This window comes from Ochotona princeps, chromosome 3 (assembly GCF_030435755.1).
Source record: "Ochotona princeps isolate mOchPri1 chromosome 3, mOchPri1.hap1, whole genome shotgun sequence".
NCBI lineage: Eukaryota > Metazoa > Chordata > Mammalia > Lagomorpha > Ochotonidae > Ochotona > Ochotona princeps.
In genome coordinates this window covers 21399272-21423619 of record NC_080834.1, presented here as the reverse complement: position 1 = coordinate 21423619, position 24348 = coordinate 21399272, and the positions used below count along the sequence as shown (strand labels likewise).

The 24348-nt window shown below is 37.7% G+C and overlaps 1 non-coding gene across 1 annotated transcript; it reads right to left on the bottom strand.

Moving 5' to 3' along the window:
- Positions 1-13882: 13882 nt before the first annotated feature.
- Positions 13883-13987, bottom strand: LOC118758965 (U6 spliceosomal RNA). Its single transcript, XR_004995905.2, has one exon. It is a non-coding gene; the product is annotated as a U6 spliceosomal RNA (small nuclear RNA).
- Positions 13988-24348: the final 10361 nt, after the last annotated feature.

The following is a 24348-nucleotide window of genomic DNA, read 5'->3' as shown; positions in this document are numbered from 1 at the left end:
AGAGTAATGCCAGCAAAGATAGAAGGAAGTAGATATAAAATGTATTTTCAACCTAAAGCAACTAGAACGATTACTAAATGCAGTGAGGCATGAAACAAAGAAAATAATCAAGGATGAGTTAGAGATTCTGCCTTGAGAATTCCGCATGGTGGTTGTTTCTAAGATAGTGAGACTTCAGACGGGATAAGAGGAGGTATAGAAGGGAAATCTTGTCTTCCTTTCTAGAATCGTTAAGAAGGGAGTATTGCCAAGGTAGATAAAACATTTAAATGTAAAATTTAATATTTAAACTTTCAGGTCAATGACTGTCACTTAATGCATGTTGAATGAATGATAGTTATTGTGCAATTGCTATTGCTATAATCATGACAATCATTACAATCAGAGGGAAATCCCGATATTGCTTCAAGTAGCAAAGCAACTTGCCACAAGGTGTCAATACAAGAAGATATCCCTGCAAGGCTCTACTTCTCTGGGAAATTCTTCGGAATATACGAAGGCCTGAAGTATTCAGAAAATGAAAGCAATTTAGTATGTTTAAGTGGTTCAAGATTAAATTAGGGGAACCTTAAATTTCTGAAAAAGTTTTAAATACATTTTTATAGAGGAGAGAGAATGCAATTTTGTAATATCAAGTTTCTGATATATAATAGCTACACTAAAATGATTGTGAAACAACAATGTCACAACTCCTTATGAACAACATGATTCCCATTGCTTGGTGAACTCCTAATCTTAGTGTGCTGCAGAGCAGTGACGAGGAACTTTCTGAAGTTCAGAACTTGGAATTCACAAAAATATTCTTAAACTGAGAGAAATACTTCAGGAAATTCTTCCTCCAGGAAAAGTTCAGAGATGCTCTATTGTTTCAGTAACTGTGTGCCTTCCTTCTGCTTCCACCTGAAACCATTCTGCAGAAAATAAGATTCTTTGAATTCTTTGTTGCAGTGCTTGATGAATGGAAAATGGTAAAGGCTGAACTTGTGAGACAGAGTGTGAGTTCACCACCTAAAACGTCAGCATCCCCTGTGGAAGTCAGTTTGTGCCCAGGCTTTTCCATTTCTGATAAAGCTCCTCGCTAGTGTCCTGGAAAGGCAGCGCCAGATGGTGCAGGTGTTTGGGCCCTAACTACTCATGGTGACGTCTGGAAGAAGACCACTTCTCCTGCCTCTACCTGTCCTACCCGTGGCCGATGTGGCCGCCTGGTGAGTGAACAAGCTGATGGGAGATTTTCCCCGTCTGTGTCTATCTCCCCTCACCACCATCTCTGCAACTCTTTCACATACATGGATAGATCCTTACAAAAGTAAAAGCAGTAAAATATGTTACATCCTGCCGGTTGTTTTAGCCAGGGCTTGAGGGGAACAACAGTAATTATTCTGGCTGAGCTGAAAAAAAAAAAAAAAAAAAAAAAAAAAAACCAGACCATCTCTGCTAGGTATGAGATGAAAACATCTCTTGAGAACACTATGAGACAATGTTATTTTGTTCATAGCCAAAAGAAATGACCCAGACTTTGCCAATTACCTAATTTTACAAGTGTCAGCATGTTCCTGGGAGCCTTTGTGCTGGTAATAAGCTATTCTGACTGGGGTTGTAGAGCTTATATTTATTCTTTAGGTAGGTTCATTTATCAAGTGCCTTGAATGTCAACGAGGGACAATAAAGCGGCTTTAATGTAATGTTGGATTTAAAAACAGAAAGTGAGTTGTGTATATATTCACCACACTTAACATACAGCCATTCATAGAGTCGAGGATGGCTACATTTTTTTCAGTAAATGGAAATGAAACGATTGCTTCAAAATCTAGGTATTTCTTTATTCCTCATTCCTTTCTCCCCTGCACTGGCATTATTGGGCGTGGCATCTGTTACCTAGAATTATTTCACTGAACAGACACGAATTCTGAGAGTCAGAGTCGTCTATATGTTCCTGGTGAGAAGTACAGAAAGTATGTCAGCTGGCTTCACTTCCACTTCTGTTTATGGTCTTACAGGAAAGTTGCTTTCTTAGGGGTCTTATGGATATTCTTTGTTCAATCTGCCTTGAATTTTATTATTCTGAAGAAGGTGCATGATAAGCCTGGAGAATAATAAATACAGTTTAAAAGCATTCACAAGCAAGGCAGTGTTATTAAGGAAATGAGTGTTTTTGTTGAAAACTAGCATCGCAGAACTCAGGCCATGAATTGTGTAAGTTTTATAGCTCCGCTGTAGTCTCTGGGGATGGACAAAATGCAAACATTGACTTCACATAGGTAATAAGAAGGATGTAGAAGTTTAAAAACACGCCTATGCCTCTTTCCATGGGATTACTTAATTTTGCTGGTGGTATTTGAAATAATGTTGCATTGCTTTCCCAGTGGTAAGCAGAGAATCTACTGCTTGCCTATATTAAGTATGTGTTAGATTACCAATTGGCAAAAAAAGGTATGCAGTAACGGATACGCCATTTAAAAATATTCTAGAAAGTTCTCTAGATAAATATCTTAAGGCTTCTTTCTTAGAGAAAGTCAAATATTTGTAAAGGCTTAATTTTGAGTAACTTTAACATTTCTGTCTATGATATTGATTCTTCTGTTACATAATTCCTTCCTGTGGCCCCAGTATCTTTTCTTTTATTTTTAGTGAAGAATTTAATCCTGCCACCTTAAATTTTAAACCTAATATAAAGTAGGCAAGGGGAAAAGCATTTAATGAGTAAAATGATATTAGGTGACGCTTGAAGGTACCTACTAGTTGTATTCTAAAAGTCATGCAGAATTATTTATCAACAAGTTGATCAGCTATTAACAAAAATGTGAAGCATCATATCTGCATAGAATTATTAGATGTTGCTTCAAAGTAAGTCACTGGGAATACAAAAATACGTATCAAGGAAATTAAAGACTAATTTTAGGAGTTGTTAATCACACAATTATAATTATTATAGGATATCAAACATAATTAGCATTTTAAAAACGTGTAACAGGATTTAAGGAACTGTTTCCATTTAGCAAAAAGTCCTGTCACGGCTCTCTGAGGTTCTCAGTGAAGAGACACCTGCCAAGGTCACACTGAACTCAGGGAGGACGCAGAACTGGGCGTGCTGCAGCCACTTTCCATGGATCACCTTAATTACAGTCTGTATTGACCCATAGCAATGATTATGTGTATAGAATAGTGAAGTCTGGAAACTATTGGAAGGAAGATTAACCAGAACTCTGCTCTTCAGATTCTTTAGCTGGAGGACCACTTAACGATACACTTACTGTTCAGACTTTAAATTTTTTTTAAATGAATCTGGATTTAGCAAAATTCTGGCTTGTTCAAATGGCTACATTTGAAGACATTGGAAACTCCCGTTGAAAGAAAAAGCAGCCTCATGTCATGTTTTGAGTTAAAATATGTGTTTATACATGTTATGAAAACAACCTCTGGCTCTTTGAACGTGACTGTGCTTGCATGTTATCTCTGGATGCATCATGATACACACACTGGCATACATTGTGAGTGATCAGAAAGAACCTACCTACATTGCTCCTTGGGTACGTACGTGGTTTTGGCAGCTGTAGTGTGGGCGTCAACTTTTCCATAATCCTCCAGTTTAATGTCACTGCTTTTAACATTCTGCATACATGAATCCTATTCGCGGCATATGATGTCACAGGCATAATGCTGCTGTAAGACAATGAAGATAATTTCCATTGGTTCCTGTCTCACATAGAATAAGAACTTCCATGTCAACAAGTACAGTGAGGAAAGTAAGAATTATTGGAAACAACAAAACTTCTGCTACAGGAGTGACATTCCAGGAAAGAAGTTATCAAAGAAGCTTGCCAGTGTGGGCTCTTTTATACTTAAAGGGGTTCTCTCCAATTGGCTCTTTCTTGAACACCAGATACAAATTCAACCAATTTTGGAGGGACAGAATAACAACTAATCATCAGCCAGATATAACAACTAATTATATGCCAGGAAAACAGCCAATCAAAGGATTGAAAGTATTGCCACTGAGGTACATACAGGAAGTGACCAGGAAGCTGATGTTGGGTACCTGTTGAGCACAGCCGTGTGTGGAGCCCTCAGGTTCTCAGTGTCTCCTGAAGAGTTCGTTGTGCATGTTTCCAGTAGCTGTGTTTCTACTGCGTCCAGTCACCTTTCCCCTAGTTTCGATGCTTTGTTGTTGCTGTTGTTTTGTTTTGCTTTCCTTTGATTACTTTTCCTATCCAGGGCCCCTTGAAATCTGTATCAACACAATTAGCTTGAAATGGAAATTCCTAGCTATCTGTAAGAGTAATGATGAACTTATTTCTGTTGATAACTTCCTTATAGAGCCACATTTGGCCACAGTGATTTGGTCCCATCTCAGTATTCCACAGAAAGAACAAGACGTGTTGTTGATTCTTTGTTCTAGATGCATTCATGATAACATTTCTTTCTGTGACTAAGAAAGCATGTTTTAGCTGCCATACACTATATCCATATACTTCCCCTAATGCAGTGTTGTAGATTTGGGGGAAGAGGGATTCCCTCCTCAACTCTCCTTCCTCTCTTTGCATTCTCCTTCTCCCACAATTTTTCCCTACATTATTATGACGGTATCGTCCTTTAGTAACAGTCACAAGTCCATCATTCTACCATTTGAGTATATCATGGCATTGTAGCTATAGGCAATGGTGGAAAAACAAGTATCCCATTGTCAAGGCATATTTTACGGCTTCATTGGGAGTCCTCTGCAGGCTGCAATGTCTCTCCATGGTACAGTTCATCTATGAGCATATATGTATATACATGTTTACCTCAATATCCATTTGTTCTCTGTTTTGCATGGATGTTGTTTTCTGTCGGAGGGAACACATAGGTGTCCTTTTGGGATTTCTGCCATACATTCTTTCTGAACTGTAACAACAACTAATCATTCAAATAACATTCACTCCTGATCCCTCACTCCAAACAACTTTACTGAAACAGCAAAAATTATATTCTGGTCAGTTTCTTACTTGCTTAAAACCTATCAACAACTTTTCAGTGCTTCTTGGAAAATCTGAAATCTTCACTATCGAAGAGAAGATAATCTCAGGTCCTAAGCGTTTCTCTCCTACCATTACTCACTTCCATTCACTTCACTAAACGCTAGGTAAACATTTAAATTAATTAATTTTAAAATTTATAGATTGGTCCTAAGAGTTTACATTTATTTATTTAAATTTGGAAAGTTATTAATACGTCATGGTCTTGGGATCACAAGCAAATACCTGATAATTATTACGTCACTATTCTTATCAACTTTGTTTCTCTTAGTTAAAACACTTATGTGATTTCTCCCCCGTGGTTCTTCTTCCATTTTTCTCTGATCTAGAAGTTTCATCCTTTGATTCTTTGTGGGGTATATTGAGTTACGTTTTATATTTTCCTTCAAAATTCTCTTTTGTCATGATGCTTTCTTTCCCTAACTTCACAACAAAAGCAAATCTCTTGTACTATATATAACAATATTTGGATTTTCTTTGAAAATAATGTGGGCAGATGTAATTAATATATATATATACAATATATCTTTAATACACAAATTCATCACTAAATTGTAAGTTATTTGAGAGTGAAACCTATGTCTGCCTTACTAAGATGATGCCTTTGCTCTGTTTTTAGCACATCGCTTGGTTAATATCTTTTAACAGATGAATAAATTAATAAGTAAAAGCCAAAGTCTAATTCAATGCATGTTAATCAATCTGAGGAAGCACGATTAACACCAACGTCTGCCTAAAGCAAGTCACTGGGAGAAAACCTACAACTGATTTTGCCATCGCTGTTTCAATGACGTGGGTGCTTCAGGAGGGATCCTTGAGATCCACTGTGCTGTCAGGAAGCAGGGTAAAGTACCCGTTACATTGATATGGTCATTACCCTTGCTCTGATTCTCTGTTGACCTTGTGGGCCCAGTGCGGTAGCCTAGTGGCTAAAGTTCTCACCTTGCATGCTCCAGGATCCCATATGGGCACTAGTTCTAATCCTGGCAGCCCCGCTTCCCATCCAGCTCCCTGCTTGGGGCTTGGGAAAGTAGTCCAGGATGGACCAAAGTACTGGGATGCTGCACCCGCTTGGGAGACCCAGAGGAGTCTCCAGGCTCCTGGCTTTGGATTGGCTCAGCTCCAGCTGTGACAGCCACTTGGGGACTGAATCAATGGACTGAATCAATCAATCAATCAATCTTTTTCTCTGTCTCTCCTCCCCTCTGTATATCTGACTTTCCAATAAAAAAATAAATAAATCTTTTAATAAAAATGGGACCTTGCTAATTGTTTTTCTTACAAAGAAAACGGTGTGAATGATACAGATATTGTGACACAGTCCTCACTGAGCAGATGTCATTGTTCTAGTCTCTTTTCCAGCTCTTACTATTTTAGTTAACATGAGTCATTCTTATAAATCTCAATATATCTTTCCCAATGCCTGAGCACTGAAGAAGGTAACCTATTAAAGTCTGTAGTGAGCTTAAATTGAAAACATGAACACAATCTAGCATGAGTAGTAATCTAGGCCTCAGATTTTTTTTTAGATGACCTAGAAAGCACAGAAACACAGTGTCAGGATAGAGAGCTAGTAATTCAATAGCCAAAATAATGCAGAACAGAGGTGGCTGAGGGGAACTGAAGGGTTTGAGAGTGTTGTTTTCGGTAAGCACTGCTATTCATGATAGTCAGTATCAGCACTGGTTTTTATTTGTTCAAAATGGGAACAATAGCATTAATTAAGGTGAATTAGATTGGAATTGTTATAAAAATTGTATTCGATGCAGTTCATGGTGCAAAACAATATTTACAATTGTTCTAATACAGCCAAATTCAAAATAACCTACTACGCAGAAAGTATCAAAATAACCATTTGGCACAGGTGTGAGGCAGAGGTGTGGAATGCTACACTGTGAGGTGAGCGAGACTACAGCTGCCGTCCAGCCCTTGAAAATCAATAAGGGATATTTTCCAAATAAAAAAAATAAATCAAGGAATTGTAGTATCACTGTTTGCACAGGACAAATTCTGTGAAAGATAAGCTTAGTGATTCAAAAAGCAAGAAAGTTGAATTATAGAGACCAACGTATCAGAAATCTGAGTTTTATTTAAGTTTAAAAAACTGATTAGAAGACTAGTAGAGGAGTAGTTTGGAAATACAAGGTCAACTGTGTATTTAAACAGAAATACTACCTCCTATGTAAGTAAAGTTTTGATGCAAAGGTTTTCATTAATCGTAACAACTTATGTTTTGGGATTTAATAGGTGTACATGCATAATAAGTACTGGAAAACATTAATTTATGTTGAACATTTCTGAGCATAATTATGACACATTTATGGAATGAAGATATTTAAAATTTCAAAAACAGGGCCCGGCACAGTAGCTTAGTGGCTAAAGTCCTCTCCTTGAACATGCCAGGATCCCATATGTGTACCGGTTCTAACCTGGCAGCCCTGCCTTGTATCCAGCTCCCTGCCTGTGGCCTGGGAAAGCAGTCGAGGTCGGCCCAAAGCCTTGGGACCCTGCACCCATGTGGGAGACCCGGAAGAGCTCCTGGCTCCTGGCTTTGGTCTGGCTCAGCTCCAGCCATTGTGGCCACTTGGGGAGTGAACCATCGGACAGAAGATCTTCCTCTTTGTCTCTTTTCCTCTCTGTATATCTGATTTACCAATAAAAATAAAATAAATCTCCAAAAAGTTTCAAAAGTATGAAAATGGCCACAGGAATGAGAAGAAAGATTGTGACAGTTGCTCGCATATACATTTTTTGTCATGGGGTGGACATTTTTAATGAATGATAATAGCAGATATAAAAAGAGTAAGTCATGAAATTTTTAAAAATATTTTTGTTAGTAAAATGTAAACAGTGATTTGGCAAGAGTAACCTTGTCGCGCATTTAAAAGTATAATACAATAGCAACGGTTTGGGGTAATGCAAAGTAGAAAATTGTAGGGCAGCCTGCTGGAAAGGCACAATAAAAGGCCATCTACACTGAACGTGAGCATTAGCAGGGAGGTGTTTGAAACTCTACTGGTAGAATGATTACAGGGAACAGGAGGAGGGTGAGCCAGCCTGGAGAAGTGCTAAGTGTTCCTTGAGATCTGACACTACTGTGCATGTGCAGGCATGGTTGTAAAATTAAAATTTTTGTAGAAAACAGAAAGTTAAAAATCCAGTTGACTAGTAAAAATTCACCAAAGGTGGTAAGCATAATATATATTGAAAACCTCAGTTGATCATAGAAAATGACTTGTTAGTATGACAGTAATTCCCTATTTCCTGAAACTACTGGCAATAAAACACTAACAAGATCCCAGTTCACCAATGTCCAAGACGGCTGGATCGTATCCAGGACACGGTGGATTCTAAAGCTTAACAGACCCAGATTGAGTCTCTTGATGATCGAGACAGAGATGCCAGGTCAGGATCAGAGTGCCAAGACTTGCCAGATACTAAGGGATGCCTGGTGAAAGGGGTCGGAGGTCACAACATAGACCCTAAAACTCCACTGTACATCCCGAGAAAAGGAGTCATGGCAAATATCCATCCTGTTCTTGAAAGCAAAACTGGGGCTGAGTCCTACTTCACTAAAACTGTTACAGACTTTATACATTAGCAGGAGTAATTTCAACCAGAATATGTGCTTGAGAAAACAGCAGTATAAAATTTGATTTATAAAAGTTGAGTTCCTTGAATCGGCACAGTGGTGTAGTATGCTAATCCTCTGGTTGTGGTGCCCTAGATAACTTCACTTCTGATCCAACTCTCTGGGAAAGCAGTGCAGGATGGCCCAAGTCCTGGAACTGCCCTGCACCCATGTGGGAAACTCAGAAGAAATTTCTTGTCCCCAGCTTTGCACAGTCCCAGCTCTGGCCAAGGTGGCCACTTTGGGAATGAAACAGCAGATTGTTCCTGCTGTGTATGCGTGTGTGTGTTGTGGGTGCATATCCCTCCCTCTCTCTGTATTTCTGACTTTCAAATAAAATAAACACATTAAAAAATGAGTTCCCAATCAGAGCTATAAATTTTGAATTCCACACAATACAAAATCATCTATCTCAATTTTTATGAAAGATTTTTAGATTAGTTTTATTATCATATGGGTCTATTCTGCTCAGTTGTAAATCATTATCCCACACCCAGGTGTAGTTAGCAGATACTTTGGTTCCCCAAAGTAACTAGGACATGTGAAAATGTTGTGCTATTAGAGGGGAAGGCTACTGCTTGGGGCTCATCTCATGTGGGAATGCCAACTTGATTCTTGGCTACTCTGCTTCCAACATAGAGACTTTTCATATTATCCTGGGGCTAGTGGAAACACTAGTGGAAAAGCACTTCTCATTGTATGTTGCTTTTATCATAGATAGGTGGCTGGGCTAGGTAGTATGGACTCTTACAAAGGTGATCCATTCCGAATATGTTCTCTAAAAGAATATTATACCTGGGTAATTATCATGTTTTGTAAAGACTTATTTATTTGAGGGGTAGAGTAAGAGTGAAAGGAGAGGGAGGGAGAAACAGCCTGAGAGAAATAGAGAAAAGAGTTAGAGAGAATCTTTTATGAGATAATCTACTCCCCAAATGGCCACAACAACTAAGGCTCTGCCACACTGAAACTGACAGCCAGAAACTCCCTCTGGACTTCCATGTGGGTGGGAAGAAGCAAAGTATTGGAGCGATCAAAGCCATGTCTGCTGGCCAGCTGACACTTGAAGCGGCCCTCCAGTGTGGAGCAGCAACACCCCAAGCAGTGATGTAATCCACTGATTCACATCACAGGAAAGATGAATATTGAGGATTCATTTTGATAGGCTTGCTGTGTTGAGGCATTCAATATGCTGACCTACTCACCACACTCCATATTTTGGAATGGTTCATGGTTAGCAAAGGATATACACATTTCTCCCTCTATTTGTACTATCATAACCATTCCTGCTTGAAACAAGCCTCAGTATTGTGAGGACAAAGTTCACAAGAAAAAATAGAAGAGCATTGTTAGGATTGCCACGTTCAATCCTACATAACCTAAGAGGCAAGAGGCTTTCACTGTAGAAGTCATATTTAACTTGTCTGTCTTTGTCTCTGTTTTCCATTATTGTCACTGTGTACTCAGAATGTTCAGTTTACAAAAGTATAATAGTACAAGTTAATAGATTTGAATAATATTCCTAAAAAGTTGTGTTATTATGAGATAACTCATCTCCATGGGTTGTAAAAATAAAATGGGATTACATTTACTACAGCAAAGAATATGAGCCCATGAAGTTATAAATTCTTTTTCCAAAGTCATGTAAGAGATATGTGAAATTCATAATAAATTGTTTCATTTTAAGCATACATTGAGAATAAAAACATAACAGATACTATAAAGATCTTTGAAGGAAGGTTAGTGTTGTAAAAGCCCCCAGTTGAAAGGTTCATGGGAAAAATTCATGAAATTATTTTAATCGAGATGAGAGGTCAAAGGTTGAGGTAGACCTGGTTTTTATCAAATGTCACTGGGAATATTTTAAAGTGGTTTCTGATCCTTACGCTGCTTTTTTCCTGCTTCTCTGTGATCTTTCACTTCATAAATTGTTACTTCAATGATAATCAGCAAGATGAACAAAAGGAATAATTGAGACCAAGTATAACATGACTTTTGTATCTTAAATTGTAAGATTTCACAATCTTATAAATGGTACATAATCTGTATATTTGTGTCTCATCATACATTTGTCATGGAATAAGATATTGTATATAGATTTCTTCAGAAAAATGTACATATATTTTAATTTAAGGTATTTATTTCAGAAAAAAGAAAACTGAACATTTTAAGTGTTAGCTGGTAATAAACTGTCAATTCATATGAAAAAAGAATTAACTCTGAAACTGATGAAATGTCATTTAGGATTGGTAATAGGATTGGGATAGTTCTTCAACTCTCCAGCGGTATCTACTAATGTTAAAAAGACATATTTGTCAGCATGATAGATATTTGTGTTTTTCCCTAAAAACTAAAGTGGAAATGTGTCAAGGAAAGAGTAAGCATATTCACCTGACCTCAAGAAATTGCCTTCTTTCTCGTCTGTGGTCAGTGTTAAGGATTGGACAGCCCCTTGTCAACTGCGTGTCTGTGGCCAGTGTTAAAAACAGACACCCTCGTAAGCAGGCTCTTCAAAAAGGGAAGAATGGCATATTCCGAAGGTTTCATCTGACTAGTAGATTGAGAAACACAAAAATCACTGAACATAAAATTGGAAATATTGATTCAATCTGTTCATCCTAACCACTTTTGTTTAACGATTTTTTTAAGATTTGTTTATTTTCATTAGAAAACCAGATTTACAAAGAGAAGGCGAGGCAGAGAAAGATCTTGTAGCTGCTGGCTCACTTCCCAGTGGCCGTAACAGCTGAAGCTGAGCCTGTCTGAAGCCAGGAGGCAGGAGCTTCTTCTAGGTCTCCCATGCAAGTGCAGGGTCCCGGTTTTGAGTTATCATCCGCTGCTTTCACAGGCCACAAACTGCATGGGGAGCAGAGCCACTGGGACATGAACTGTCACCTACGTTGGATCCCCGAGCTTGCAAGTGGAGAGTTTAACTAGTAAGTCATTACACTGGGCCCCCAAATTTTTACTTCTGATAGGAAAAAGAATGGGGGAGATGAGAGGAACTTCCTTTGGTTAAGAAGTCTAAGATTGAAGCTGTATCATCTCACATCTCACTTACTAGGTAACATTTCTAAAAGCAATTCACATTGATATATCTATTTTCTTTCAAAAACGAGAAACAACAACGAGATGTTTAGCGTAGTGACTAAGACCTGCAGGTTCCCCATCAGAGTGCTTGGACTGGATTCCTGGCTCTCATTGCTGATGATCGTTTCCTGCATGTCCAGATTCTGGGAGGCAGCACTGCTGGCCCAGGTAGCTGGATTCCTGACAGTTGCATGGGAGAAGTGGATTGAGTTCCTGACTTCTTGCCCAGTTTCTGGTGTGGCCAATTCTAGAGAAGGTCTGATTTGAAATATTAAGGGTTCTTTGAAAATAAGCATTTGAGTTTAGTTGAGAAATTCAGCTTGGGTGTGCACTGACTGAAAGGAGCCTGCAAGGCACTCTAATTCTAAGGCCAGAGAAACAGCTGCAATCTCTATTTCTAGAAAAATCTGGCTAGTGAATTATAAAAGTTGTAATTCAAAACTCTGTCCTACTGATATACATCAGAGGGTCTCCCCAGGAAGCTGAGGAACTAGACTGGACTATAAGATGTTGGACTCTATGTTTAGTTGGTGCTTGCAAAGAGGGAATCTCAACTGTACTTGACCAGTGGATATGCAACAAGGTGGAATATTCCACATGGGGGGAGGGCGGGGGGAGGGGTGGGGTGATTCCCAGTTCCAACGAAACTGTATCACATAATACAATGTAATCAATGAATAAAAAATTAAAAAATTATGATTCTGGAAATATAATTTTAATGACTGAGTAGAAAAATAAAATTTTTGGAACTGTCATTTATCAATGACAGAGGGAGGAGGCATGTGCTTTGCTATATGAGGCTCCGACTGCCTAATCTGGGATACTTTTATTCACTGATGAATAAATACCATAGAGTTGAAACATTCCTGTTTCAACTAATGCTTTCAAGACATTTGATTTAAGTTGAAACTGAAGAGAAAGAAGGATTTCCTTCATTAACAGTTCAAAGTGTGATCATGCTGATAGAACCAGTAGTGGGTGGATATTTGACCATGGACAATTAAATGATCGATTTTATTTTATTCAGTTTTTCTGTGATTGCTTAGTTGACATTTTAGGAGATTCAATCAATAACTATGTGAGTTTCCTGCAATGATTGGAAGGATCTGACATCAGAAAGAGGAGTTTGAGTCAGCAGGATTTGGAGAGAGCGAAGGTGAAAGCTTGAGCAAGCCAGGGAATCTTGTGGGTTCATACTGTGGAGTGTGAGGTGATGCAACGGTCAAAGTGTGGGCTGTACACGTGAGCTGCGACTGCTCAGAGCTCTGGCTGACATGAGGAGGTGACAGGAGGGCATCAAGGTGAAGGATGACAACACCGTGATAAATGTAGTTAACTACCTTCTAATCATAGTGTTTGGTCCTTGGTGTTTTCACAGATGTAGCTATGTCATACATCGGTATGACTCATAAAAGCATAAAACTTAAAGTTGAATGATGTTGAGTGATATTTGAATTTATTTCACAGTGGAGGAAGTGGAGAAATGCAAATATCTGAGGTCACACTGTGCATAAATAAGCTGTTAAGGCTGTAAAAGTGATTTAGTGCTTTGATTCCACGTAACTGAAGTGTACCACATAGAACTGATAGTGAAGAATATTTGCTGTCATTTGAAGAGTATCTATGGAGTTTGTCCTTTCGATAGATTCAGATTTTAATGTCCTTTTTTTTCCTCTAGAATTTATTTAATTAGATGGGCTTCCTAAATTAAACTAACAGATAATAGATTAAATAATTCCTAAGCAACTTTTCATTGTATTTATTATATTGCTTAAAATTTTATCCTTTTTATTTTTTAATATGTCATCATTTGTGAGCCATATGTTCACTGCCAAATTAAATATTCACAAATTTCATTTCCATAAATTTAAAGGAAAATTATTATTAATTATTCTTGCTTATACAATTGTATATTAGAATTATAGAATTACAGTGCTATGTTAATGAGATTAAACAGTCATGTCCCTTTCATCGTTAGATGAACAAGCTTAGGATTTGGGAAGTTTAATGAGTTTTCTACAGTCCAATATAAGAGTAGTTCAAAATTTATTGGAAAAATTGACATTCAGTTGTGTTTATTTTATCTGAAAATATGTTTATTTTAATATCAAAAACTATGAAATACATATTTGTTTTTATAGCATACTTTTTAAATATGAAATGCTTCATGAATTTGCATGCTATCCTTGTGCAGGGGCCATGCTAATGACCCTTGTATCATTCCGGTTTTAGTATCTGTCCTGCCGAAGAGGGCACCACACACATTTTCTATTCTCTTTTTGAAGACTAATCCTATGTACGATTTAAAATTTTTCAGCAAAATAAACTTATTATTTATTTCAAAATTATTTTTATTTCCATTGGGAACTCAGATTTACAAAGGGAAAGAGACACAGAGAGAGAGATTTTCAGTCCACTGAATCGCTGCCCAGGTAACAACTAGAGCTGCACCAACCAGAAGCCAGGAGCCAGGAGCCTTCTCAGGGTTTCCCATGCAGGTGCAAGGTCCCAAGATCTTGTGCCATCCTCGACTGCTTTCTCAAGGTACAAGCAGGGAGCTGGATGGAAGTGGAGTAGTGGTGACATGAACTGGCTCCCAAGACGAGGACTTTAGCCACTAGGCTACTGTGCTTGGTCCCAAATAATCTCATTTTAAATTCAGTTTTCTACCAGCTTTTTCTACCAGCTTTTTCTACCAAATACTCTTGAGTGTACTAGAGAAGTAACTTTATGAGGTTCCTTAGTTCCCTTGGACTTTGCTTTTCACGCTCCCCAACTTCATATCAGATTTTTATTAGCATCATATTTTTCTTTGGACAAGCAGATGCCAAGAATGGGAAAATCTAGCAATACTAGAAAGTTTTAGATAACAATTACTTGACTACTGTCAAATACTATGGGAAAAATATTGCTTTCCATACTAAACAACCCACATTAGTAAAGTCCCAATGAGTTATATAGACATAAACTTTCACACTTATTTAATTTATTGCCCCGTATAGCTCTATTGCAACAATGTCAGCAGTACCCACAAGAAGAGCCTTGACTGTAAATCCTCTCACTGGGGGAAATTACTGACTGTTCTCCTGCCTTCTGGAACACTGTCAAAGAAACTGACTTATCTAACCATCATGTCCTGGACTTACTGACGAGCCACAAAACCTACCATGATGGATGAAAGCACTGTGCTCTCTTGTGTGTCAGTGGAGCCTGGTGGGAAACCAGGTGTGAAGCTGGGATTCTTCCCTCCACTTGATCATGTTAAACAATCACCCTCACTTTCCATAGTGGAACAAATACTATCAGAAAATGCCATGGATGTTTAAATAGAAAATGTTAATTGCATGCAGTTACAATATACAATTCACATTTCAATGGAAAATGATTCAAACATCAGGCACTAGGAAAATTTGCACCTGAATGAGAAGCCCAATTGTTCGATGCTAATACTAAGATGACAGAGGCGCTAGAATTATCAGCCAAAATTTTGAATATAGTCATACTAAAAATGATTCAACAAACATTTACAAATAATATCATAATAAATAAAAAGCTACAAAACCTACAGAAAGGTAGAGTTTCATTAAAAAAAAGAACAGTAAAAGAAACATTAAATGGAAAGTTTCGAACCTACAGGCATAATAATCTAAATAAAAGTCTCAGTGGGTTGGTTTGATGCAGAATGGAGAAGGTAAGAACGAGTCACTGAAATGGAGGATGGAAAAAACTAAATTTTCCAGACCCGAACAAGAGAGATAAAACAGACAGTAAAAGAGCAAAAGTTCCTCCGGGAGTTATCGCGTTATAACAAAGGAACGAGGATTTGTGTCCTTAGAGAGCTAGGAGAGGAGAAGGGAAGTGATGCTGGAAAAGTGGTGATTGAATGCTGCAAAAATGTAACAGTAAAACAAAATCAAAACATTTAAAATAAGTGGAATAATATAGAACATGGGTTCAATGACAATGCAATAAAATCAGAAACCAATGAAAAACAGATAAGATAAAAATTGTCAGTATCAGAATAGAATCTTCAGATATCTAACAAATCATAAAAGAATCCTATGAACAACTTCACATGGATAACATGGGCGGCATATACAAAGTGCATGGCTTCGAGCTACGAAGGATGTTGAGTTCAGATATGAAAATTCCCCTGAACAGGGCCTGGTTGATAGCTTAGCAGATAAAGTCCTCACCTCGCGTGTGCTGGGATCCCATGCGGATGCCTGTTTGTGCCCCGTAGGCCCTGCTTCACATTCAGCTCCCTGCTTGTGGCCTGGGAAAGCAGTCAAGGATGACCAAAAGCCTTGGGATCCTGAGCCTGTGTGGGAGACCAGGAAGAAGCTCCTGGCTCCTAGCTTTGGATCAGCACATCTCTGGACGTTGTGGATGCTTTGGGAGTGAATCAATGGACAGAAGCTCTTCCTCTCTTTCTCTCGTCCTCTCTATATATCTGGCTTTCCAATAAAAATAAAATAAATCTTGAAAAAAATCCCCCAAACAAATATCCAGGCACAGATTCTTTATGAAATTTTAACAAATTAAAGAAAAATGAGCATTTCATCTCAATCACTTCCATAAACTAGAAGAGAAAGGACATTTCCGGATCATTTTATCAAAACAATATTATCCTGAAACCTTGTTATCTCAGACCAAAGCCTTTCAGTACTCTCTTAAAAACAATAAACCAATTCAATAAAGAAGATCCATAGCAAAATAGTAGCAGTATGAAAGCTAATCAAAAAACATACTTTAGTTGGTATTATAAGCATTCTAGACATCACTTAAAATATGCATGAAAATGTTTGTAGGTTATATGTAAATACTATATTATTTTAGCCAATGTACTTGAGTATTAGTTGATTTTGCTATTTCAGGAGACCTGAAAATCATTCCTTATGAATTGAGTACTTAATTGGTGAATATTCAATGGTAAACATTAATTATAGATTGAGCATAATTTATAGACTTTACACCTCTTGATTTCACCTGCATGACAACCCTGATAATCATTGTTCTATTGTTTCTATTTTTGAGTTTCCAAAAAAGAAAAAGACAAAATTATGTATTTGTCTTTCTGTACTTTGTCTTTGTCACATCATAAGGCCTATTGTCCTCTGGTTTTAACCTGGGTTTGACCAAAAATAGCTTTTATTTTCATGGAAGTATAATATTCCTCTGTCTGTAGACATACCACTTTCTCCATAACCATTCACTAATAAATAAGAAAGTAGGGTTCCCCCCTACTCTTGCTATCATGGCCATTTATATAATGCTGCAATGAATGAGAATTTGGAGTTGTCTCTAAAAAAATTTTGAACAGTTTTTGTGACTTTGGAAAAATTTCCATTCAAGTATTGTATTCATGTTTTGTCTGTATATAAGACTTTGTTTTTTGCATTTTAAAAATTTTACTTAATTTTAATCAGATTATTTTTATTTAAGTTGTTTCAATTTGGTATAATGAATTATTATTGACTCAATAATTTTCAAACATTCATTATTATTCCACAGGACATGCGGTCTTTAAACTCTTTTGCATTGGTTGTTTCAAATGATGCAAAGGATACAATTTTATTATTTTGAAGTGTGACCAATATCATTATCATATTTTCCCTATTATTTATGCTGAGCACAGTGGTGAAAAGTTAGCTTGTTACATATTCGAAGATATTTTTTGCTGGGTTTCAATGTTTGAAGAGTATACCCTTAACATTTTCCAGATAGTTCCTGTTATGGTTGGCAATCTAGGTTTATGACTTTTTCTTGCCAACTACTTGTATGTGTCTGAGGAATCTTGTTGTGTTGGGAAGGTAAAACAAAGTGAGAATATTTCAATCTCTTCAAAGTTGGACTGGTTGCACTTGGCTTGGGCAACTCCGGCAGTAAAAACAAAGCAAAACCAGTAGACACGCCGGAAGGGAAGCGCTGCTGGAGCGCTGTAACTGGACGTAGTATCAATGATGGAGAAGGGGAGGAGAACGAAGCAGACAAGATGTGCTCCTCCTTTGATGACGCTTTCAAAAACCACTGTCAAATGACTCGATCCTGACGTTGATTGTCGGTTTCTGCGATGGATGCCTCAGTATTTATTCTCCACACAATGGTTCTTGATTCTCACGAAACAAGAAAGATCGTGACTGATACAAAAGCTGACGTTTTACAATGAGTTACAACTTGCTGCAAACACGACTCTTGTACCACCTAATTTTCATCTTACTTAATCACTGTGCTGTCTGTGCAACTTCTTAGCACCTTTAATCTCTCTGTAACCCAGGAATTTACATAACATGGCAGAATCCCCCACAAGCAAACCGTGTTCACTCTGAGTCCATCTGCAAACCACCAGCCTCTTCTCTCTACACATCTGGTCTTGAATTAGGAAAACAAGGCGAACAGGCCTGGGAAACAGTTGTAGAGTTTGCTGTGAAACTCGGATCTCAACAACCAAGTTATTGAGAAATAGTTACGGAGTGTGGGCTCTGTAGGGCTTCCATGGTCTGATTTGGTTCTGCAAACCTGCGGCAAGGTTCTCTGTGGTCTCCAGTCCTTCTGGCTAGGGGTAAGGAGTGCGTATGCATCCAGAGGTGCACGTGTTCATTCCTCATTGCTTTCAAGACTCCGGGTCCAGGCTCGGGGGAGGTGAGGACCATGGGCAGTGCGGGGACAGGGCTAAGACACCTTCAAGTCGTTTTTGCTGCTGAGCCCCTAGGACTCCTGGATAAAGATCAACACGACTCCTTCTCCCCATCACAGAGCTGGCGGTCACTGGGCTGGGACTGATGTGCTGGTCCCATTTCCGTGAGCCTGGGTGACCACAGGCCCGGGGTGCTACCCCGAACCAGCAGTTTCGCTGGGACCAGCTTTCCCGCAGCTACCGCCTGGGACATTGTCTGGAGGGAAAGGGGGTCGAAGATTGAAGAAGTGGCTCGTTGGTCTATTCTAGTCCTTCTCCCTCATATAGAATCCAGGGCCTTGCACCTGCCAGCCTGCTAGCTAAAATAAAGAAATTGCAATTTCTCAGAGAGGTATCTATTTAATTGTGGTCTGTTCTTAGTTGTGCAACTCTCACACGTCACCCCACATTTGTGTACTTCCTTTACTAGTTTCATGTCAAGCACTATTTATTCTCCTAGGTATTTATGCGCTTTAATTTTTTAAAAATTTATGTATTTTTATTACAATGTCAGATATACAGAAAGGAGGAGAGATGGAGAGGAAGATCTTCCATCTGATGATTCACACCCCAAAAGGCCACAACAGCTGGAGATGAGCCAATCCGAAGCCAGGAGCCTGGAACTTCTTATGGGTCTCCCATGCAGGTGTAGAGTCCCAAGGCTCTGGGCCGTCCTGGACTGCTTTCCCAGGCCACAGGCAGGGAGCTGGATGGGAAGTGGAGCTGCCGGGATTAGAACCGGTGCCCATGTGGGATCCCGGGCGCTTTCAAGGCGAAGACTTAAGCCGCTAGGCCACCGCACTGGGCCCAACATTCATTTTTAAAATCACTTTGTTTTCAATTTGTGAAAGAAAAATGGCCATGCTAATAAACTGTTTAGCTTGTTTCAAAATGGCAGAACATAAATATCCTACTAAACCCACTCTGGTTTTCCTGGAAATGTCTCCAAGCGTTTGACATGCATTGTCTGTGTTAGGCCATCAAGGTGTTTTCAGGAAATGACTTCACAGGCACCGATTTCTAGGCAAACTGCTGCTAACCGCTGCTCTTCACTGCTCCCCTCCTCTCCCCGTTTTAAAAGTTAAGACCAGAAAAAAAGTGGAATAGATTAAATAAATAAAATATGTGCTTCTTTTGGTAAAATTTATTCAGGCATGCATTATTTACCATCTGCGTTTTGTATTTGGGGGCAGGGCTTTAATCAGCACATGTGCTTGTATAAGCACATTTGCTCCCATGTGAAGAAAAGCTGATCTAATAGCATTGTGTGCTATTTAGCCATTTTTATGGCACTGATTAGTACAGTGTGGGTGCACACTGGACAAAGATCAATTTAGAACATTTTCCGGAAAATTCTGTTATCATGTGTCTTGTTGGTCAACGGCCACAGCTTCATATCAAATATACTCCAAAAATACGAAGTGCATACTTTCATACCTTGGTAGACTGTATATCTTAACACAAAGAGGCAGCACAGAATGAGGAAAGTGTGTGGAGGGAGCGCAAGGAGGCTGTTTGGGAGCATCCAGGGGATTTCTGCATAGTTGCTTAAATACGTCTGTGAGAATAAAGGTGCACCTGCCGTGAAGCTCCCTGTGAGTCTCACTGAAACGCAGAAATCCCAGAAACAGTCGGCTGCTTAATCCAGACAAATTTGCCAAGCGATAATCAAAATGATTCCGTAATTTAGATATTTATGAAAATGATATGTATCATAATTAAAAATTTTAGAACTGACTTTTTTCAAGATAGCAATATGTATACATTAAATTTCAGTAAAGCAGAACCAGTGTATCACGCATTCCTTAGAACTCAGAAATATGTAGTCTGGCATGCTAAATTTTATTTTAAAAAATGTTTAAATTTACTTTCTCAAATGAATAGTAAAATAATAAAACCTTGTTTTGTCTTTGTATTGTTTTTTTCTTTCTTTTTTATCAGTTAAATGACCTTGAAAATGCTCACAGAAAATTTTTTTACTGTAATACAATCCATAATTTTTGAGGTAATAACACCAATAATAAAGTGATACTGAGTTTAATAAGGTGACTTCTGGAATATCACTGGCATATGAAGGATTTGAAAAAGTTCATGGGGAAATTTCGGCTAAGGGTAAACTTATTTTAATGCAGACATTTTTTAAACATATGCACTGTTTTTAAAAATAGTATGCAATCTATGATCCTATGAGCTTTTAGAAGATGTTTTATTTTTATTTTTTTCACTTCATTATCTAATATAGTAAATCAAAATTAAGTGTCTTTATTCTTTCTTTATACTTATTCTTTTTGAATTCCTGATTATAATATCATCAATATATACAGCAAAACCTCGAGTTTAGAAGAGTCATCTATAAAATCGATCAATGCATGATAGCACGCATTTTCTTAGAAGAGAGTTGATGACTGATTTTTAAGACTGTGGAAAACAAAAGCACCGTTTTCTGTAACTGTGTTCATCTTGTGAATCGTCTGGCTTCATTCTTACGCACACAGAACAAGCTGATTTGGAGCGAATCGGGAATATTTGCGTTTCATAATGTATGTGTCTTTTTTATCATCAAGTGACTTTGGTAAACACAGACACAGTGTCAGTGATATATTAACTTAATAATTCCATTAGTGCAAACACCTCACAGCTAAGGCAGGCCTTATGGGCCCGGACAGCAAAATTGGATGAGGCTTTGGTGTTCTTCACACTGTCTCTACTCTTAGTTAGAATTTAATTCGCATATAATAAAATGTAGCTGCTTTAAAGGTATCTTTGAATGAGTCTTTCATATATAGTCCTAGTGATGTAGTAATAGATAATAATTAATCTTTCAAGATAATATGCACTTATTTTTCTTTTAAATATAAAAAAATACTCTGTTTGGGAAACGGAAGTGTGCACACAGCACAGCGCCTCGTAGAATGCCGTGGGGTGGCTGTCAACACGTTCTCGGCGTCTGCCATTTGATGGTGTGTATGCCTTCACATCTGAGTCCATCTACTTGTATTAGAAGCAAATTATTTCCCAAGAGCATCTCCAGTTCCTTTCTTTCCGTGTTGACATAAAGTTCTATATTTGAAGGACAGAATATTCAGTAATTATTTGGTTGTTTACTCTAATCTTGAAAAACAACTTTGATGAGGATACCAAAGCCTGTTATAGTGACCCCTCTATAGTACAGTCAGAATGCCTACATGCTGTTTTTGTTGGAGAAACATATGAGAACTGCTGCCAATCCAATGGAAAACAAGATTCGCTGTCTTGCTATTTTTGAAAACTATGTAAATATAATACCTCACAAAAATTTACCATGTACTTACAGTTTTGCCTAGTATCTTCAAATTCATACCTTTATCCACCAACTGTATTCAAAACCAGAAAACACTGCTAGCAATATTATGATTTATGTATTTATTCCATTTATTTTATTTAGCAAAGTAAAGCATGACCCTATTTTGGCAAAATAAAACATGAGACACCTTAGGTTCAAAAAATAAACATTATTAATGTAAACTATCACATAGTTTATATACACAAACAAGTAGTTAGAAACATCGTCATGTGGGCTGACAATGAGGTGCAGGAAACTACAGGAAAAATTAATCAGCAATGATAGAATAAAAGCTTATCTATATCTCAACACATTTGGTCATTTAAAATATAAAAATACATCATTTGACCATCTGTGTATTACACTGTGTCCACATGCCCTATTTAATTTCCCCAATTCCATGTTACAGTAGGTATTATCATTGTGGTGCATACCTGCATTTCAACACAGTACTGGCTTTTGAAACCTGATAGTTGTCAGGTTTTATGAAGTTATTTAATAACTTTGCTTCATAACATTGGAGGGGAAGTTATCCTGGTTGTGACATGTCTTTGGAATGGCTAAGGATACTTGTACAATCCCCATATGGAATATTTTCCTACAAGCAAGTAGAAAATGTACTATGTAATATTAATGCCCTGCTAGGACACGCCCAGCAAGTAAACCAGGATATCCAAGATGAAGACAAAGTTTTTCTCCCTAATTTTGCCTAATTACATCTGTTTGAATGAACTGTTTCATCATATATAAGCATATCACTTGCATATGACTGCAATTAACAGGTAAAAATAACATCGGAACCACGTATGCTTGAGAATCAAGGAGACAACTCCTTGTTTGAACTTTAAATACCAGTATTGAAGCATTAAGTTATAATCACTCTTTTCTGCTTAAATGGGATCTAGTGGACTTGATTTTTTGAAGCTTTTCTTACAATCTGTGAAATTTAGCCACTGTCCTACCCCCATATTTGAAGGTAATACATGATTGTTCAAGAAAGAGGAGGGTGTATACAGTACACAGGCTCAAGGGTGGTGGTGGGGACTTGTTACTATGTTTCTGAATCTGTATTGTGAGATACTTAAAATTTGTCCAGTTTTTACTATAAGAAGTTTTTTTTAATAAAGCTAATATTCACCAGCATTTAAATATTTGTCTCTGTTACATGGTCACAATCTCACATACTTTTCTCTTTTACTACTACTGATAAAATAAGTATGAGAGAAGCAGAAAGAGAAATATATGCAGACAGATGCCAAACTCACACAACAGAGACAGACAACAGTATTCAACCAAAAACTGGCAGATATTAAAGGTTCACCAAAAATGTGAAATGATATAAACTTTGCTGTAAGTGACGAGTTATTTTGACAATGCATACGCTCAATGAACTAAGACAAATTACTAGATTTTTGGATGTGTCAAATCACCTTCAAGTAACCTTGTTTCTAAGGGGAAAAACTCTATAAAAATGGACTTTACAAAAATAGATTTTAAAAGCTGAAAAGACTTCAAAATGTAAGCAGGAGGTTGGAAGAGCTATTGTAACAAATGTTTTAAGTAAAGCTAAATATACTATGCAATAAAATAAATTCCAACACAAGATACAAAAGGAAAGGAAATTTACATTTCCAGCCCTTTTAATAAAGCATTATGGCATATATATTTTTTCTGTTTATTTTATTTCAACCTCAATCAAAAGAAAGAAACATGAATTGTGGAGGTTTTCTAGATTTATATGCAAGGAAAATGAACTTTTGTAATTCCATCCAGTAAAATGCCCAAGGTAACCATCTTAATACACGATACCCCCTCTGTTAGAGCATGCACGATTTGGGAGCTTAGCCTATCATGTAATTGGAATAATAAATAATAAGTTCGCTTGCAATGTGAGCATTAATAATCTTGGCCTCTTCTGAATCACCTGGGTGAAGTCCCGAAGTTCATCAAGTCATTTTCCTTTTTAAGAATACGTTATCTCGATCGTGATAGCACATACATGCAGGGGTCATGTGTCCCAACAGAGATGACTTCAGGGAGCCTCCTGGACGAGTAAGGCAAACTCATTCCTGTCATTGCTGTTGGAAATGCAGACATAGCAGCAGTGGTGGTGTTTGATTGAAAAAGCAAATAATGAATGCCTACAAATGCAAATACTATTGTATCTTCAGGGGTGATTGCATGGACTGAAGACATCCAAGACCCACCCACTTCTAGAAATGTTAGCACTTGCATAAACAACATTTTGGTAAACCCATAAATTTCCCAATAGGACTGACATTTTAATTTTTGTTAGTAAATGCTTCCAAGGAAATTTGGTGTCAGGTGTCTAGGTTATCTTTCAAGATTTTTCATAGTCAGGATCTCCATCTACCTTGCAGATTATAATGGTTTGTTCTTCCTCTTTTCCCCTGATTATTACCTATATCTTGTTTGTTCAGATTGTGCTGGAACAGCCATCTATCTAAATATTAAATAGTGTAAAGAGTGTACAGTGCTTCCTCCTAGTTAACTCAAGGGTTATGACGTACTACAGATAAAGAGAACAGAGAATCGATACTTTTTAAAAAGCCTAAATAAATACTGTTAAATTTGTAGAACTTAAAGTTAGCGTATC